Source organism: Zalophus californianus, chromosome 6 (genome assembly GCF_009762305.2).
Source record: "Zalophus californianus isolate mZalCal1 chromosome 6, mZalCal1.pri.v2, whole genome shotgun sequence".
In the NCBI taxonomy this organism is placed as follows: Eukaryota; Metazoa; Chordata; class Mammalia; order Carnivora; family Otariidae; genus Zalophus; species Zalophus californianus.
This window is the reverse complement of record NC_045600.1, coordinates 14174808-14193514: the sequence shown is the minus strand read 5'-3', so window position 1 is coordinate 14193514 and position 18707 is coordinate 14174808. Positions and strand designations below refer to the sequence as shown.

The 18707-nt window shown below is 46.3% G+C and overlaps 1 protein-coding gene across 2 annotated transcripts in view; it reads right to left on the bottom strand.

Moving 5' to 3' along the window:
* The window catches only part of FOXN3 (forkhead box N3), a 279851-nt gene that overhangs the window by 233986 nt on the left and 27158 nt on the right, over nucleotides 1–18707 (bottom strand). Inside the window, exon 1 of one of the 2 annotated variants that reach the window (XM_027569629.2) lies at nucleotides 2537–2553. The exons of the other annotated variant lie outside the window; for it this stretch is intronic. The gene's annotated coding sequence lies outside the window, so the exon portion shown is untranslated. Of the gene's footprint in view, nucleotides 1–2536; nucleotides 2554–18707 lie in introns of those variants that run through there. 2 annotated transcript variants of the gene reach the window in all.

The window sequence follows — 18707 nt, the reverse complement described above, 5'->3', positions numbered from 1 at the left end:
ATTATGACTGCCAAACCTGAAGTCTGTTATTCTCTATCAAGACAGCGAAGTTCACCAACACTTTCTGCTTTGAAACCCCCACTCCTTCCCAAAATAGCCTCTCGTGTGCCTTTAATATTTTTGATTCAGGTGCAAGCAAAACGTGGCCATAAATTGTGAGGCACGAGTGCATGTTGAGGGCTCAGTCTCACAAGGGGTGGGGCTGGGAAGGAAGTGGCCAAATGGACTGCTGTCTTTCTGGGGGTGCACCAATAGCACCTAATTCCCCCAAGCCCGAAGACACATGACTATCACTGGCTTCAAAGATTTGGCCCCCAAACAACCAGGCATCCTTTTTAAGTTGGCATTTCTTCCAGAGAGGAATAGTGAGCATCTTTCCTACATGCCTCACACCGTGCTAGGCCAACTGTCTAACAATATGGATCCTGGAAGGGGGTGCTGCCCATGTTGGTGATGGCAGCCTTTAGTGCCTGTTGCGCATAGCCAACGTCAAAGATCCCGCCGAACAGAGGTCCAGGCCATTGGCTGAGACAGCCCGGGCAAGCTTCCATGCCCCTTGAGTGCCAGCAGAGGCTACCCGAGGACCCAGGTGGGCATGCCACACTGTCCTGGACTTCCGGAAGGAGTCCAGTCCCAGAGAGTGGACATCAGAGCTCTCCGGAGGCTGCCCAGGCCAGGTTCAAAGGGAGGGATGAACTTCATGACATCCGTTCCAAAGAAATCCCACCTGCTACTGGCATGCCCAGGCTCATCTTCCTCACATACCAGCCTCCCAGGCAAGTCTCCAAAGGCACGGTGGGCAGGCAGCTGCAACAGTTTGCTTTCCCTCAATGCTTTGGACTGGGAAAGACGTGGAGTTGAGGAAGAAGTCATGGCCAATCCCCATGATCCGGACCCCCCCCATTGGCTGGGATACTGAAAGGTCATTTTGTCCGCCCCTTTGCAGGAAAAACATGGTTTTCTTTGGCCCTGGAAATCTGGCCTGGCAGATTTTCTGGCGTAAGTTTCTTCATCCACACGCACCCACATCATATTGACGTTCAGAACTGTCAAAATGCAAACCCGCTCTGCAATATCCTTCACCCTCTACACTCCAGTGACTTCCCCTGGCCCGAAATGCCTGCCACCATGTGAGTGTCTGGCTCAGGCGCTGCACAACGACTCCCCAGCTTGCTGCTCCTGAATAACTTGAATATCAAACCAAGCACAAAGAGAATAATATACAGCAGTTGCTAGAAAAAGCTCACTCCATCCATTTCATTCTCTGTGGCAGACGCGACTGAAAGATTTTTTTTTTTTTTTTAATCCATGAAAAACTTCTCATTTAAGCTGGGGGTGCAAAAGGCATCTGAAATGTGAGAGTCCCCGGACCAGCCCTGGGATAGAAAGGAAAGGTTTCAATGAAATACAAAAGCAACGCAGACCTGAAGGGGAGCAGGCTGCCCGACAACAAGGCAGCCAACTGCCAAACTGTCATTTTGTTCGGCGGCTGAACAGAAGGCTCGAGTAATGACAACCACAAAACTCATTTAAAGTCTGAAAAGGTGACTAATGAGCTCATTCATGCTGGCTATAAATTATTCACTACAACACTGATCCCACTCAAGACAAACAGTAAAGTAAACTTTAAACACAGACATCGCCAGCCTCCGAAGTCGAACGAGTTATGTCTGTGAAACTTTTCCCAATGAGAGAGCTACTCCTCTCTCCCTTGTCTATTGTCACATTCATTCTTCTGTTTACTTTTTTTACTGCCTTTAATCAAGTTTAAGCAGACACAGCTGTTACACATTTATTTCTCTGTTGAGTTTTTTTCCATTAGTTATTATGAGCAATCATGATGCTCTAAAAATAGCAGCAAATTATATTCTCTGGAAATTGAAGGCTGACCTTAAAATGAAGCCCAGGTCTTCAGAAAGAATATTCATATGCACATGTTGGGTGAGTGACAGCCCCGCACAAAGGCGAAACACAAGTGCAGAGCATTTTCCACTCTTTGAGAGGTTTTTCAATTTGCTTCCAAATTTCCTTTGGCTCTGGTGGAACGGATTGGTTGCTTCAAAACCCTACAATACAGAAACCTGCTTCCAGGGGTCACATTTGGGTGAAGATTTTCATGAACACTCACCATCTTAACAGAATCAAAGTCCTCAAAAAATAAATAAATAAATAAATATAATAAAAATTTTAAAAATAAAAAAATTTAAAAAAAGAATCAAGAAATCGAAGTTGTCATGGAGCCTTTTCATTACGGACAAACCCGGTGACAGGTTTGCCAAAAACCCACCATGTTGCTGCAGACTCCCCAGCTCAGTTTCCTGTTTAATATTAAAGAATTGCAGCTCTTCTGTTTTTCTAGACAGTGCTCTTTGCTACTCCTGTCACTCCGGAAAGCATTATGACTGTGGAGAAGGAGTCTCCTGTTTTTCAAACCTTTTTTTAATCTTAGTGGCTATTTGCAAGACAGAGGCAGAGTTAAGAGTTTCTGACCTGCCCTAATAGATCTTATAAAAATAGTCCCCAAATAAGTACTTACATTAGCTCTTGGTCAGATCGCTGAATATTCTGTATTTTTAAACTGCTTTGAATACTTTGAAAAGGAGCCACAGAAAAGCCACAGAAAACACTCATATTCAAATCCCGCCAGATGGAGGTTCTGACTAACCAAAAGTGAAAGCAGAAAGGTCTGAAGCTGAGTTGTACCCTGCGCACACCTCGAGATTACAGGAAAAAAATGAATGGTTTGGGGCCTGGGGAATCTTGCATAACGTATGAAAAATAATGCATGGAAGGCACATCGAGACGGGGCTTTAACTTCAACCCTGGACTAGGCCAAGGTCTGTCTCCATTTTAGAAAATCTTTCATATTGTTTTCACAGTTTCTTGCACATGAACTAAAGACTTGTCCAGCCATTTCTGTCATCTGAAATGCAAAGCAATTTTTCTTTTATTTTTTTTTTAAAGATTTTATTTATTTATTTGACAGAGAGAGACACAGCGAGAGAGGGAACACAAGCAGGGGGAGTGGGAGAGGGAGAAGCAGGCTTCCCGCGGAGCAGGGAGCCCGATGCGGGACTCGATCCCAGGAACCTGGGATCATGACCTGAGCCGAAGGCAGACGCTTAACGACTGAGCCACCCAGGCGCCCCGCAATTTTTCTTTTAAGTAGAGAAAGAGGAGTCCTGCAACATTTATAGCAAAGTACTTTGCCACCTACCGATGCGATCTGGTTGGTCTTCACGTGTTTGGCATGTTTTTTTATCCAGGTTTCTGTATCTACTCAGAAGCCATTCTAGAGCTCTTGCAGTGTTGCTGTTGTTGTTTGGTTTCTTTTCTTTCTTTTTTTTTTTTTTGAATCAAACAATGTGTAAAAACCCAATTCCGGGCGCCTGGGTGGCTCAGATGGTTAAGCGTCTGCCTTCGGCTCAGGTCATGATCCCAGGGTCCTGGGATCAAGCCCCGTATCGGGCTCCCTGCTCCTTGGGAGCCTGCTTCTCCCTCTGCTTCACTCTCTCTCTCTCTCTCTCTCTGTCTCTCATGAATAAATAAATAAAAAACAATCTTTAAAAAAAAAAACCCAATTCCAACCAAAGAAATGGAAAAGCCTAAAATGGCATCCCGTTGGAGACTCGGCTGCCCTACAGCCCTCCACGAACTCAATGCCTATCCGCTCTCTGTGGAAATATTGCTTTGAAATCTAGGCACACATTGGTAACGTGTCTGCCGGACAGAGTTTGCCTCTCCCTTCATGGGTGGGAAACCTGGCTGGTCTGCAGCCACTCGCACACCACCCTACTCTCTATTTTCCCTGAGGGGGGACCAAAGGTAATATTAATTCTGCCCGGGGATGTTCAAGGCACCTGCACAGCAACAGCCCAAACACTGAACCCCGAGTACCCAATTCTTGCAATCCAAAGAATTCTAAAACATACATAATGCCAAAAGCTCTCCCGTGCTTCCTACTCGCTTGGAGCTTTGCCTGTATTATTTATTCCTTCCTTCCACTTACCTTTATGAGGGAGGCGCGGTCATCCTCTTACAGATGAGGATACTGAGCTTAAAGAAATTAAGGCATTTGCCAGTGGTGCTTGTCGAGGTGAGCTGGAAAGGCAAGAGCCCACGTGGTTGGGGACCACAGAGCCCACGCCCTGCACCGCTGCGTTCTCTAACTTCTTCATCCTCTCCATACCTGATTTCCAAGATCACAGAGATGTACCTTGCTGCTTGCAATCTACCTCCTGGGCTTCTCTGTCAGAGGTTTTTGGGGATTGTTTGATCTGGTTTTTGCATAGCATTTTGCATTACGGGCCACTAACCATGACACCCCTTCTCCCCGCAAAGGCGCAGCTCCTGAGGCTCATAGAGAACGTGGACACCATTCACAGACGGGACAAGCATATTTACAAAAGACCAAAAGACCCAGGGCAATGGTCGTACACCCGCACCATGCTCCTCTCTGAACCGTAAAGCCCGACGATTGTGAAAACAACAACAAATAACCCACGACAGCGACTGCTCCAGAGGCCAGGCCTGAAACTCCAAGTCTATCCCCACCTCCCGTTCCGATGGGCCCTCAGAAGGAACAAGCTGCTATGAAGGTGCCCATTATGCAACTCATAGAACAATCTACTCTCTCTTCAATCCACAGTCTACCCTCCCCCAAGCCAACAAATGAACTTTTCTCCATATGCTACAACCACTGGGATCAAGATCTGATAGTTTCACTTCTGGCTAATGCTTCCATTTCACCAGAAACCATTTTCGAACTCTGTCTTTTGCACTTTGCACACTAAGTTAGCTAGTTATTGCCTGCCAGTTTAGAAACACGACTGACCCACCACACCAGAACTATCTTCCAAAAGCTAAATTACAGAGAATTAGATCGAGGCACAGATCAACCTTTGCCAACTCTGCAAACAGATTCAAAAATCAGCAAGTCGCCATGAAAATATACTGCGCTACCAATCAGATTAACCTTTTCCCACAGATCCTGGACAGAAGGGTAAGACTCCCCTACCGAGGCAGCCCTGGGCCCCCCATGTGCTCCAGGGTCTTCACACAGCCCGGGGCACCGGAGGTGTGGAGGAGACATGTTCCCATAGCTCACAGCTATCTCTGGCACCTGCAGCATCTTCACATCTGCGGCATTCCCACATCGACTCGGGCACCAGGGCCGAGGAGTTCATTCCGTCACGAACCACCTCCATATGCTTTCTTGAGAGCTCTCCTGGTGCTACAACTGGAATCTCGTCTCAAGGCTAGCCAAAGGCTCTGGAAGAAGTGGATGAAGTAGAAAGCTGAGGCCTTTGGTTTCAGTACCGAGAAACCCTCAGCTATCCGCAGGGATCCAATCCCACTGCCATTTACAGTCCCTCTGGCTTCTGCCAACACCAGCTCCCTCTGGATCCAAATTCAATCTCTCTCAGCTTCCTTTTGATACCAGCATCATCGCAAAGCCTCCAATGGTTATGCTAAGAAGCATAAGCCCTGCCCAGACCTTCCCGGAGCTCCTGTGAATGAACAACTGAGTTGCATTTTCTACGCAAAAGATACGCTTTCTAAGTCAGAGGCTTACTAAGTCGGAGCAGGGCCATGTTCCAGGGCTCCTCCCTCACATCCTCCATGGCTCATTTTTCTAGATCAAAATCTGCAACTCGTGAGTAGGAAGAAAGTCACTAAGGCCAACTGCCCTGACTTATCATTTAATCTACACAGAGCTATTTATTTACTAATTACATTCTTGGCCTGACAGCACTGGCCAGAAAAGATTTGTTTATTCATTACAAAAACCAATTAATGTAAACAGAAAATAAAATCTTAAAGGTCACTCTTGGGAAGGATTTTACTAATGGTGTCGGACGAGCCCCTAATTAAAGGAGGCAAATAAAGCCCAAAGAAGCGACGTGATTTAGGGCCACATTGAGTCACAGAATACACACGGGTAGTTTCCTCATTCAACAGCACCCCCAAAATTCCAGTCCTGTGGCGTGAGTGGGACTGACCCTGTCATTGAAGTGGCTTTTCTGTCTTTTGCAACCAAAAGCATCCCAACAGATACCCGTGCAGAGTTAGTGGCAACTTCGATTTCCTGACTGCCGGTACACAGATGAAATTTCTGCCACAGTAGTCTTTAACATTACAAAATAGCAAACCATATTTTGACAAATTTAGTGGCTGAACTTGGTAAGAATCAAGAGATTTGGGGGAAACATAGGCAACTAAAGACTATCATTGAGCTCTTTAAAAGTATGGCTTAATGTGTAACTGTGACTATATTAATAGAGTACTTTTGATGACTGAAGTATTCATGAATGGAGATTAACTGTAGAGAATTTGTGGCTAATGGGGGAAGACCATTCTATTTTTTAACTTACTTACTTACTTATTTATTTTTGAGAGCCAGAGAGCTGGGCAGGGAGGGGAACGGGACACAGAGGGAGAGAGAAAGAATCTCAAGCAGGCTCCAAGTCCAGGGCAGAGCCCGACATGGGGCTTGATCCCAGGACCCCAAGATCATGACCTGAGCCGAAATCAAGAGTCAGACATTTAACCGACTGAGCCACCCAGGTGCCCTGAGGACTGTTCTATTTATAACTTGAGACAAAACCTGACTCCCACTTCAGTCTCAGAGTTGGACCTAAAGCTGTCTCATCCCTACCTCCCCGAGGGACAATGTCCCAATTTTATATCTCCAAGTGCCCAGCTCCAAATCAGGTGCCAATGGAGGGGTGACACGGGTCTCGATGGCTAAGTTTATTGAGTAGTTACTAGATGAAGACGATGAGCTGTGTCTTATCTGCTTTATGTCATCGAATGCTCCCCAGCGACCAACGTGAGAGGTAGGCTGATCGGAGTAGACAATTAACAAATGATACAGAAGGAGTGATCGTCACGCACACCGAACTCTTGTAAGATTCTATTTGTCGTTAGTAGGAACACATTCTTTAGTAATCCTAAAACTATAAAATTAAAAAGATGAGTATCAATAGATGTAATAATCAGATAGGGTCTAATTAACATTTATGGAGAAGGAAGATTTGCCACCAGGTACTGAGGCTTAAAGCGACAGCACCCCTCGCTCACGCGGCCCCTTCAGTGGGCCCAGGAAGGACCCCAGCCACGTGTGGAATGAGCACCTTCAGTATTTAAGCTTAGTCACGGCACAGAAACACTTAAATGTCCTGAAACCCTATGGCTCAGACATGAAAAAAACCTGAGAAAGGTTCCCCGACATTTGACAATAATCCTAAAAATTTACATGACATTACCAATAACTACTTGTGAAGCAAACAAGTTTTTTTCCTAATCCATCAAGAATGGAAAACAAGCCCCGACCAACTATGCTAGAGGAATGAGTGAATTACCTTGCTGTTCTCTTGAGGGAAACTGCCATTCTAAAATCACTCTCACAGGAAGAAGGGATCAAAGAGCACACAGCCCAAAAAATGTAGGAAAAAAGAAGTCATGCAGACATGTGTGAAACAGCCGATTAATGATCATATTTGTGTTATTTTTCTGGATTTTGTGATATTTGGGATGTCAGCTTTTGAAACGTATACATATTTTTTTTACATTTTCTTTCATCATTTGAAATAAATGCTCCCTCATAAACCTGGTTTTATATTTATAATTTTACATTTTTTCTTAGAGAGGACTCCCAAATTAAATAGGCCACAGGCCACACGGGGCCTGCATCCACTCCCTGGGTAGGCCCTACTGTGAGCTGGGTCATGGCTTTTCGCAGGCCGTCTCCTTGTGGTCGGCTGGGGGCTCTTTGAGGCAGGTGCTAGTACCCCATTTTATAGATGAGGGATCTGGGCCTCAAGCAGGTTAGAAAGACCTACCAAAGGTTATCCAGCTAAGAAGTGGCAGACTGAACCCAGCAGTCTGATCCAGAGGGCCCCAAGCCAGGTGCCACCCTGCCTTGCTAGTCCTGCTTTTTGGCCTGCCCACCCCACCCCCAAGACAAGAAAGAAAGGGCTACCCTTCTGTGACATAGGCCTGCCTTCCTGGCCTCTGGCCCCGGCAGCTTCCTGGCAGGGCTGGGGAAGGAGGGGCTGTCTCAAACCCATGGGGCAGACTGGGGCAGAAGGAGCCCCGTTTCAGTTCCCTGCAGAGCAGAGGGTTTAATCCTGTCAGTGGGCAACAGGGGGACTCTACAATGGGTCACCTTGGGGCCCCAACCTCTTGGTCAGTGACCAGCCGGCTCCTTGGAAGTCATTTATGGTTCAGGTGATGCTGATTAGGCAGCAGCAAGCCCAGTATGGTGACAGTGGGTCCCTGTGTCCAAACCTCGGTGAGACCTGAAGGCTGTGGGCTCGAGGCAGGGACACAAGGAGAGAAGAGGGAGCCGTCTGACCACAGAAAAGGAAGCCCCCAACCGAGTGTGAAGGCACAGCTGCAGCCTCAGCTCCCTGTCCTCCCCAACCCCGGGGGTTCCTCCTCAGGGTCCCATCCCAGCCTCCAGCCGCCTCTCCCCTCCCTCAATTCAGAACAACTGCATCTTCTGCATAATGCTTCTGGTGGATTCACTGCCTGCTGACTCAGTTTTCTGTCTGAAAAACCTGGTCCCTCCTGTGAGGCGCAGCTCCCCAACTACCTGAACCCCCTGCATCAGTCCTCCCCGAACTCAGGACAGGACCTGCTATGTTTCAGTACCACTAATTTTCTGTTCAGAATGATGACACCGGGGGCCCGGCTGGCTCAGTCAGTGGAGCGTGCAACTCCTGATCTCGGTGTCATGCATTCGAGCCCCAGGTTGGGTGTAAAGAGGTTAAAAAAAAAAAAAAGATGAAACTACAAGGCGGTGTGTGCTTTACCTTCTTGGGGCAGTGAGGAGCCCAGGGAACCAGTAGAATGCAAGACCTTGGACTTTACCATTAATATAGTGTTACTGGTCATTATCATCATTATTGGTGCTCACCTCTCAGGGTCTCTGCTCTGCCCTACTCCCCCCACCAGCTAGAACAGAAAGGGCCATCCTTCTGCAAGATTAGGGTAGACATACGTAAAATCCCAGGAAGAGAGACAGATACCCACTTCCCAGCCTCAGGGTGGACTGTGCTAACAAATCTAAAATACTGAAGTGTCCTCCTGAAAGGAAGGGAGGGGTGGAAGTGGGCAGAAAGGCAGAGCACTGGAGGACCCTACACATTTCTCAAACATGAGGCCTCTTCCAAGACCCACCCTGCACCCTGGCAGCGTTAACCCTGGCCTTGGGATTGGAGTCTCGGTAACAATGGGAGCTAGTTACACGGGGGTCTGTGGCCCGCTGACTTTCCCAATGCCACTCAACACTCAAATCACCCCACCTTCCCTTCCCGATTCCCAAGCTCACCAAACCCCTTCAGTAATATCTCTGTCAATTAATACACAAGCCTTCTGATTCCCTCCACCTGTCCTGTGAGCTTACCTAACGGGTGCACCCTCGGGAAACAGGTGTTGCTTCTCTGGGCTCAAGACAGTTCATGGAGGTGACATCACACAGGGGCTCTCCCCCACCTCACCCCATATGCTGGCAGCCACCATGCCCCACTGAGACACCACTAGCTTCTGAGCAAGCCAAAGAAGCAGAGTCCCACCCAGCAGAGAGCAAGTGTGAGAAATCTTTGCCGAGTAAGGGATGGCATGACGGACTGGTCAGTCCGCTCTGGGAAGGAACGGATCCATTAGAAGGAGTATTTCTGACTGTCGCAACATCCATTTAAAGGATTTGGCAACACAGACGCTAAAATTGGAACAATACAGAGAATACAGACAAAATTAGCATGGCCCCCGCGTAAAGATGAAGCATGCTGTATTTGAATGTTAACTAACTGGAATTAAAATAAGAACTAACTAACTAACTAAAAGACAAAGGCAGGCGGCCGGATGAGTATGCGCACAGTGAGGGTGCAGGGCAGTCATCGCACCTCTTAGTGCCTTCCTGTCCTCACCTGTGAAATGGGGATGTAACACTGCCGACCTTCCCCGGGCTGCCCGAGGATTAAATAAATCGGCATATGTAAAGCACCCCACAGGCATGCAGGGCACAGGCTAAATGCCCGGCAAGGGTTTACTATTGTTATGTAGAAAATAAAGAGAATTATAATAGAATAAGAGGTAAGAGTCAACTTAAAGAATGATTTGCTCACGATTTACATTAACTGCCTGAAACCAGGGTGTTTTCTCCCAAGCATAAAGATTTAAAACCTTTCCTCCTTTTCTTTCTCTGTAGTTTAAGGATCAACCGAAATTCTACACTTGGGGCAAGCACAGCAAAACGTGGAATCACGATGTTGGACACTTGAAACTCATGTAACATTGTGTGTCAACTCTACTTTAGTTCAGAAAAATTTTTTTTAAAGAAACCATTGAAATTCTTTCCTGGAATTAATTAGGATTTTCTGATATTTTCCACAACACCTTGAAGACCGTGGAAAAACTTGTGGGTTCTTGGTCCCGGATCTTATGCTGTCTCTGTTGAAAAAAAAAAAAAAAAAAAAAGGCAAAGCTCTCCCCCCTCAGAAGAGCAGAACCAGAATAAACTTGCTGACCTTGATAATAAAGCACTGTTTGTTGGGGGCTGCCTTTAGTATGTGCGTGTTCTTAGGATGGAGTCATGGGGGTGAGCTGGACACACAGTTTTTAAGACTTTTTTTCCCCAAACCTACCTGTTCCTTTCAGCAGAGAGGTATCTCAGCCATTCCTAAGAACGATTCCCTACAATGCTCCTTTAGGTCCATGCAGATGGATCACTTCACTCTGCCACCAACAAAAACTGTGGGTGATGATATGACCGGGGAGTTCACTGCACCTCATCATGACTTTTCTTGGGGTCCACCTTCACATGTGAGAAATGGGACAGCCTGTGGATTATAGGTGTAAACTCTGGGCATAAGGGAATACTCAGGTTGGGTGCAGAGACTCTCAGACTGGTTAGTTCAGGGGGTTATGTGACCCCTTATGCTGAGAGTGTCCCTAGTACGTTCCCCTTGAGACCAACACCCATGTTCATGGAATGACCAGTTGTCTACTGCTCATGAGGCACACAGTGTATTGCTTGAACATCTGCAACTTCCCCATTTAGCCTAAGCAGCCAGCCTTCCGAGCCACGGACATAATTCACACATTAGCTTGGTATACAATTGTGGGGCCTGCTCAGAATTCAAACTGAAAATTTCTTACGCCTAAACCTGACTTTCCAGCCCGATGTGAGGAACAGGGAGAGGGGAACCGTCTATCGCAGGGGGTCAGCAGACTACCACCTGCTGCAGGCCAAATCCAGGCCACTGCCTGCTTTCGTAAATAAAACTGTATTTGGCACACAGCCACGCCCAGTAGGTTACGCAGTGGCCCTGGTTGCTTTCCCACTCCAGGGCCAGAGTTGAGCAGTTGCAACAGAAACCACAGAGCCTGCAGAGCCTAAAATATTTACTATCTGGCCCTTTAGAGAAAAAAAGAGAGGATGACAAAAGCCACCAGAATATTTACAGAAGTTCCTGATGGCCTATGACTCATGGTTTAAAAGGAACAGGGGCCCTAATAAGTTAGCAGGAGGAAATGAGGGTTCAAGTACTGGTTCTACCAACATGCTCGGCTTTGTGAGGTCATACAAGTATTTTCACCTCTGGGCTTCCATTTCATTCATATAATAGGATTAGTCATGGGTGGCAAGTGTAGGACAAATAATTAGCTAATACCCCCAACATATGCATTTTGAGCACACGACAAGAAGAATTACTATTTGTTTTCTGAAGGTTAAGAAGTCTTGTCTTGGTGTAGCTGTATTTTGCGGCTGGGACAGGAAGCACTCCTTGTTGGCAGTTCAGTTGGGTGCTTATGGAGCCCCTGTGATATGCAATGCACTGAGCTGGTCTAGCCCCACAGGGGCTCCAACTGCAGATAGTAAGTGATAAGGTAACCCAGGTCATCCCAGGCTGGGATAGTCAAGGAGTGTTTACTCATTTTTGTTGTTGTTGTTTACTCATTTTTTTAAAAAAAGGAAAATGTGAGTAGTGCCCTAAAGAAAGGGTAGGACTTCAGAGCAAGGAAAAGAGAAGGGAGAACTTTCTACTTGGTTCTTTCCTGCACTCAGCAGTAAAGCAAATACTCAAAGTGAGAAAGGTCAGGGGTAGATTCAGAGAACCACAGCAGAGACCGGTTCATCTGAGCAAGAGGATCCCTCATGGGAATAACTAGGAAGATGGCTGGAAAGGTAAAGTTGAAGACAGATTACGGAAGGAACCTGGGTTCAAAACCCACAAGTTTGTATCTTATTCTAGATGATGGGGAGCCACTGAGTGTTTGTTCTAAGTAAAGTAGGAGATGATAACATGAAAGTGGTATTTTAGAAACATTAATCTGGCCATGGTATATAAAATGAATCAGAAGAATCTGAACTACAGAGGAACTGAAATTGAGTCACAGGAAATAGTATCTATCATATTGATGGAAACATTGTTTCGATGCGGAAAAGAAATAATTCTTTATCCTCATTTTAACTTACAGTTTCCCATCTGTGTGTCCCTGATATCTCCTGTATGTCTCATAAATTTTTAAATACCTAAATACCTACTAAATAAGCAAAGCTGGAACCAGCAAGGAAAATATTTCAAGAAAACAACAAAGGTCAGGTCTTGATATAAGGGTTTCACTCTTTTGTGAGATGTAGTATAGATATGAGGTATAATAGTTGGCCTTTGATTTCAAATCACAAGCAGGAGGAAAGTTTATTACAGTTTTCACAAGAGAGATTATATTTTCTCTCTGCGTGTATGTGTGTGTGTCTGTGTGAAACCCCAATTTCCTCATTTATAACCCCCCAGAAAAGGCAGCTAAGAATAGCCTGCTCTGCATCCGGTTTCATCAGAAATAAGATTGTGCCCATTCTAAGTCTGCCAGCACTCTGTCACTTGCCCTCACACACAGCCCTGACTTTAGACACCTGTGTGTATGGTGACAGATGAGCCAGCCTCTTGGAGGAGGAGGCAGAACAGAGGAGATGTTAGAGACGCTGCTTAGAGCAGGTGGAGTGGGGTTGGAGTCCCGGCCTTTTCTACCCAAGGGACCTGCTCAGGTTAGCTGCTTTCTGTTGAAGGTCCCCACCTATAAAACAGGGGTGATGAGTACCCACTTCAGGGAGTGCCAGGAGCCTCAACTAGGAAAATGTCTGCAAAATGCTTTGCACACCATACCTGGCACTGGATATGGTTCAATCAATGGAATTGCGGTCATCTGTTTTCTCGGGGTGCAGTGACATTTGGCTGAGATAATGCAAGTCAACTTTTGATAGGTGAGAGGCACTTCCTTAATTTAATTACCATATGCCCAATACATAAACTCTTTTCCCCTTTGAGTCCATCACCAGATGCCTAGAGGACCAGAGCCCAGGAGACGGAAAGTGCCCAGGGACTGGGGACTCAGCAGCCTGGCTGCAGTCTTGCCTTCTAGGGAAACTCCCAGCCCAGCCCTGCAGCACAATCCCCCAGTGTCCTCAGAAGAGACAAGAGCTTGGGATCTGGGAACCTCAAGCTGGAGGCTTCAGGGACCTCTCCCTCCAGGCTGTTCACGAGCTTCTCTGACTCACTCAAGAGCTCACCATGAGTTTAAGGAAGAGTTGGATCTAGAACCCAGGTCTGTTCACTTCTTTTTCTCTATCTTCAAAGTCATATTAAAAAAAAATTATAGGGGCACCTGGGTGGCTGAGTCATTAAGCGTCTGTCTTCGGCTCAGGTCGTAATCCCAGGGTCCTGGGATCGAGCCCCGCATCCAGCTCCCCGCTCCACAGGAAGCCTGCTTCACCCTCTCCCACTCCCCCTGCTTGTGTTCCTGCTCTCGCTGTGTCTCTCTCTGTCAAATAAATAAAATAAAATCTTTAAAAAAATTATAAAAATCATAATGATCACTGTGGAAAACTTGGAAACTAGAGAAGAATTAAAAGGGGGAAAAAATGCATGGATATAAGCCCATTGCCCAAAGCCTCTATACCTCTGTTAATTCAGACTGCCTTCCAGGTTTTTCTAGTCATACAACAAAAATGAGAGCACACTGTAAATACATTTTGGTCCTTTTTTTCCCTTTTCCACTTCACAGTGTATGAAATCTGTTTCTGCAACAAAATTTTGAACTTCAGGTGGGCTGAAACCGTTATCAGCCTTGACATTGCCCCTTCTGTGTGCCTGGCACATAGTAGGAGCTTAATAAACAATGTGGAATGTGTGGATGCCAGCATGGCCTTATGTGGAATAACCAATGACTTGGCCACCCTCATTCTGCTGGAAACTCAGGTCATCTCCAGTGTTCTGCTACCGTGAACAACGTTGGATGCACAGCCTCGTTCATGCATGGTGTATGTCCCTACGGTAAATTCCTAAACGTGCAATCGCTGGGTCAGAGTACTCACACTGTAAAGCCTTGGATCCCTGCTGCCAAATGGCTCTCCAGAAAGGTAATGCTAATTTATATCCTCCACCGGTGATTTAGGAGATGGAAAAGCGTGAGCTTTCTCCATGGAGTCAGTACGTGAGTTAGGGGAAATTGTAGAATCCCTCAGGAGGTGTTTGAATGAGGAATTAAGGGCTGGACTTGAAGCTTATTTGATATTTAGCAACCCCACACAGTATGGAGTATCTTCTTGAACTTTGATCAGTATCCCTCTGACCTCTCTGCTGAAAAATACAGTGTGGTACCAAATACTAGAGAACTATCAACCCCTGCCATTTCTATCTCCCAAACTAGGAAACATCCTCCATTCCCCAGGACACAGCATAAAACCCAATCTTTCCATATAAACAGTGACCCACACCAAATCTGTGTCTCTGGCACCAAGTCTGTTTTGCTCGACCTGTCGTCTATAAATATCTGCAGTTAAAAGTAAACTGTGGTTTACTTTTAAGTCATAGTGGTTTCCAAATTTCTTTTTTTCATACGCGCATACATTAAAGATACACTGTTAACCTCAAAAACACACTTTTAATATTTGTTTCTTAGAAAACGGTTTGTTCTTCCTAATATAAGTCAGCAAGATAAATTCCAAATGAGTACATCTATCAGAATATTTTAATTGATTACTCCCCCCGCCCCCCCCCGCCCCCCGGAGGTCAAGGAGGTCATTTGCGAAAATGAAAACAGCCGTGTAGATCCTGATCCAGGAAGGCCCAAGTTCTCACCACACGTGGCCAGCGTTCACTTGGAATTAGCAGGAGCGAGCATCTCCGTGATGAAGAGGCTCCAACACCAAAGCACACTCTCCCTCCTTGCAGCCCTCTGTGCTGTATCCCAGGACACATAAGAAACTCTGGATTCAGGACGCCCAGGTGGCTCAGTCGGTTAAGCATCTGCCTTTGGCTTGGGTCATGATCTCAAGGTCCTTGGATCAAGCCCTGTGTCAGGTTCCCCACTCAGTGGGAAGTCGGCTGGTTCTTCCTCCACCCCTCCCGTGCGTGTGCACGCATGCGCGCGCACCCGCGACCGCGCCTACCTCTCTCTCTCAAATAAATAAATAAAATCCTAAAACCAAACAAACTCTGGATTCAAATCCCACCTCTGTCCCAGAATTACTGTGTCAAAATTACCTTCTGTGTCTTTGTTTCTCCATCTTCAAAATGGGTTTTTTTCTGCATCTCTCCTGTGTTTCACAAGAACATTACAAAGAACTGAAGCATAAAAATCTTTCCTGTGTTCTGAGAGGCAAAGCACCTCTCCAAATTCAGTGTACTTCTATGTCATGGCTTCTGTTTTCTTAACAATCGGACACAGCACTTCCATCCGAAATCTTCCCCACACCTGATGGCAATGTTATCAGGATGGCTCCTAACCTTTTGAATCATCTGCGATTTTTTAAAAAAATCCATATGGCTCTTCACCACCCATTAATATTAAGCTACTCTTTGCCGTGTATCCTTTTTTATAAACACACAAACATATACACCTAAAATACAGAAGTCCCAACACTTTTCTTTGACTCAAAATAAACCACAGGCCTCCAGTACTCAACAGATAAAAATCTCAAAGCTCATGTTCACATTTATCCATGAAAGAAATGTAATAGTTCAACATGTCACACAGCAAGTCAATCAGAGTACTGAGAAATAAACACAGAAGTTCTCAAGTCCATATTTCCAGTTTCCTTGTGATATGAACAAGACAGAATTTATTTGAGAAGAAAATGCCAAGGTGACATTTGGAATTACATGTTTGTGGGGGCAGGAGGCCAACTTATAGGACCTTTTGCATTCTCTTTTGGAGCTGTGGCTTCGCCAGATCTACAACCCCATATGCATACGAGGTTCAGCCAATTCACCATGGGGATTTGATAGCTTTGCCCAGGGACTTCTGCCTCCTTCGGCAACTATTAGGGAGCTTACCATCAGGAGGCCTCTTGGAAGATGGGATCATGGGGAGAGCCAGAAAGCCAGCCCTATAAAGAAATCCAGTTGGCCTCAAAGTCAGATTTCTTGAGTTAAGTGGGACTGACTATGGGGTAAGGGGCTAGAGGTGAGGGGTCCAGCAAGAAGACAGAGCAGAGGACTAATACGAGGGTACCATTGCCACTAGAGGCACACTGGCCATATCCCTGGTTTTTCAGCCACTGATAGTGCCACCTTGATAGCAGGATCTGCTTGTTGCCTGGCGGCAGAGCCACAGACCAGGTCTACTCCATTTTCTGCCCTGTACAGCCAACTGCTCTGGACCCAAGCTGGGCAGAGGAGCCCTCCTGCAGCTCCTGACACTCCCCACTAGTGCATTATTGAGCCAGGGGCTGGCAGGAGAGGAGTGAGCACTCCCACGTCTGAGAGCTCCTGGACAGGCCCAGCTCTAGCCCATTTCATGGCATCCTCACAGTCTCCCAACCTCCACAGAAATGTTTCTAGACCAGGACTTAATGAAATGCATTCTGTGGGATGCATTATTTTACTGAGCTCCTGACATCACAGCTTCATGGAGGAGCAGGCCAGGCTGAGAGCATTATGAGTAATGATGCCTTTAGCATCTGCCCACTGAAGTGCAGATCTGTAAAGGTCTCCTGTGACCCCCAGCTGCCATCTACACCTTCTCTCCCTGGTGCCTTAGAGTCCTTCCCCCCACCGGCAGGATTCCCTTCTCTCATCCTCTTTCCTCCTCCTCCTCCTGGGTTAGCACCCCGGGCTGAAGCTTCATCTATACCCTGGAGCCCAACCCAACCCACCATAGGTCAGCCTTAAAACCCCGTCCCCTTGGATGAACCCTGGAAGCACTCTGGACTTCAGTATCTTTTTCTGACAGCGAGGAGCAGGAAGAGCTCTTCTCCAAAGTTCTTTCCAGCTAAGAAAATGAATATTCTATATTTTATCTGCTTAAAACTTTGTGCCCTGTGCCTTTGACAGAAATAACTTTCCAGGCTTGCCTGTTAAAGGAATCTGGAACATGCAGCATGCCAGAAAAGTCCCCCAGGGCTAGCCTTTCCTTCCTTGGTATCTATGGGACTTTGCATGGCCTGGAGGCAACACTTTTAAGGAGGGATGTCTCAGTTTTCCAGTTTGCAATCGGGTAGACTGGATGAGTCCTAGGGTCTCTTTCCAGAATGAGGAGCCCATGATTTTGCCAGTAGAAAACTCAGGCTGACCAGCAAAGACCAAGACAGCAGGAGAGAAAAGCCACTGTTGACTGAATACCCCAAAAGAGATACAAACTTTACAAAGGGTGGCTCTCATGTTGCCGCCAATGCCAGGATGTTGATGTCATCCACAGAAATGCAGGGTGAGTCAGCCAGTTCTCTCCCATCAACCCAACCCCGGGAGGCATCCTATGGCAACCGGTTGTTGTCAGGTAAGGCAAAGACCGTCTGGTAATGTGATGTTCTGAATATCCCGTCTGGTTGTCAGGAAATGTAATTCCTCAGATCAGGACACTAACCCTAAAAATGACCACTAGCCACCTGTGGTCACTGTCCTGTCCCTTGGCCAACAATTCTGGAAATGGAGCTTCTGGGCCATGTTATAATTTAACAAGGCTTTCCTTGAGCTGGACTTTGGATTGGTATCTTTTCAGTTCATTGTGCTACCTGTCAGTAATGTGTCACCATGCAGATGTCAGCCTGAGAACAGACCAGGATGTATGGGATGCTACCGTGTCTTTGTGTTCATTCTGGAGAATTACTATAGCTTGAGGATGACAGTCCCGCAAGTAAAATCTTCATCACCCCTGCCTGCCTTAACACTTCAGATTCACTTTTTTATTTTATTTTCACTACCCATTTGAAAAATCGTGAAGCCTTGTGTGTGTATATCATACATTTTAAATTAAAAGGCCTTTTAAAAAACAGAAAATAGGGGCGCCTGGGTGGCTCAGTCCTTAAGCGCCTGCCTTCGCCTCAGGTCGTAATCCTAGGGTCCTGGGATCGAGCCTCACATCGGGCTCCCTGCTCCTTGGGGAGCCTGCTTCTCCCCTCCCACTCCCCCTGCTTGTGTTCCCTCTCTGTCTCTCTCTGTCAAATAAATAAATAAATTAATTAATTAAATAAATAAAAACAGAAACTGTCGTCACTCCGGTAATGGGTGGTTGGGGGCTGCAGGGTTTCTGAAATCATTTGGATTCCAGAGGACACTATTACCCCACCTCCTGCCTTGTCTAACTATCTCAGCACTCTGAATCCACTTGATAAAAAAGAGAGGATTGTTTTGATGGAGTGATTTCAGAGAGTAAGGAACCACACCTTAAAAGTCCCTACCTGAAGCTCATTCCTTACC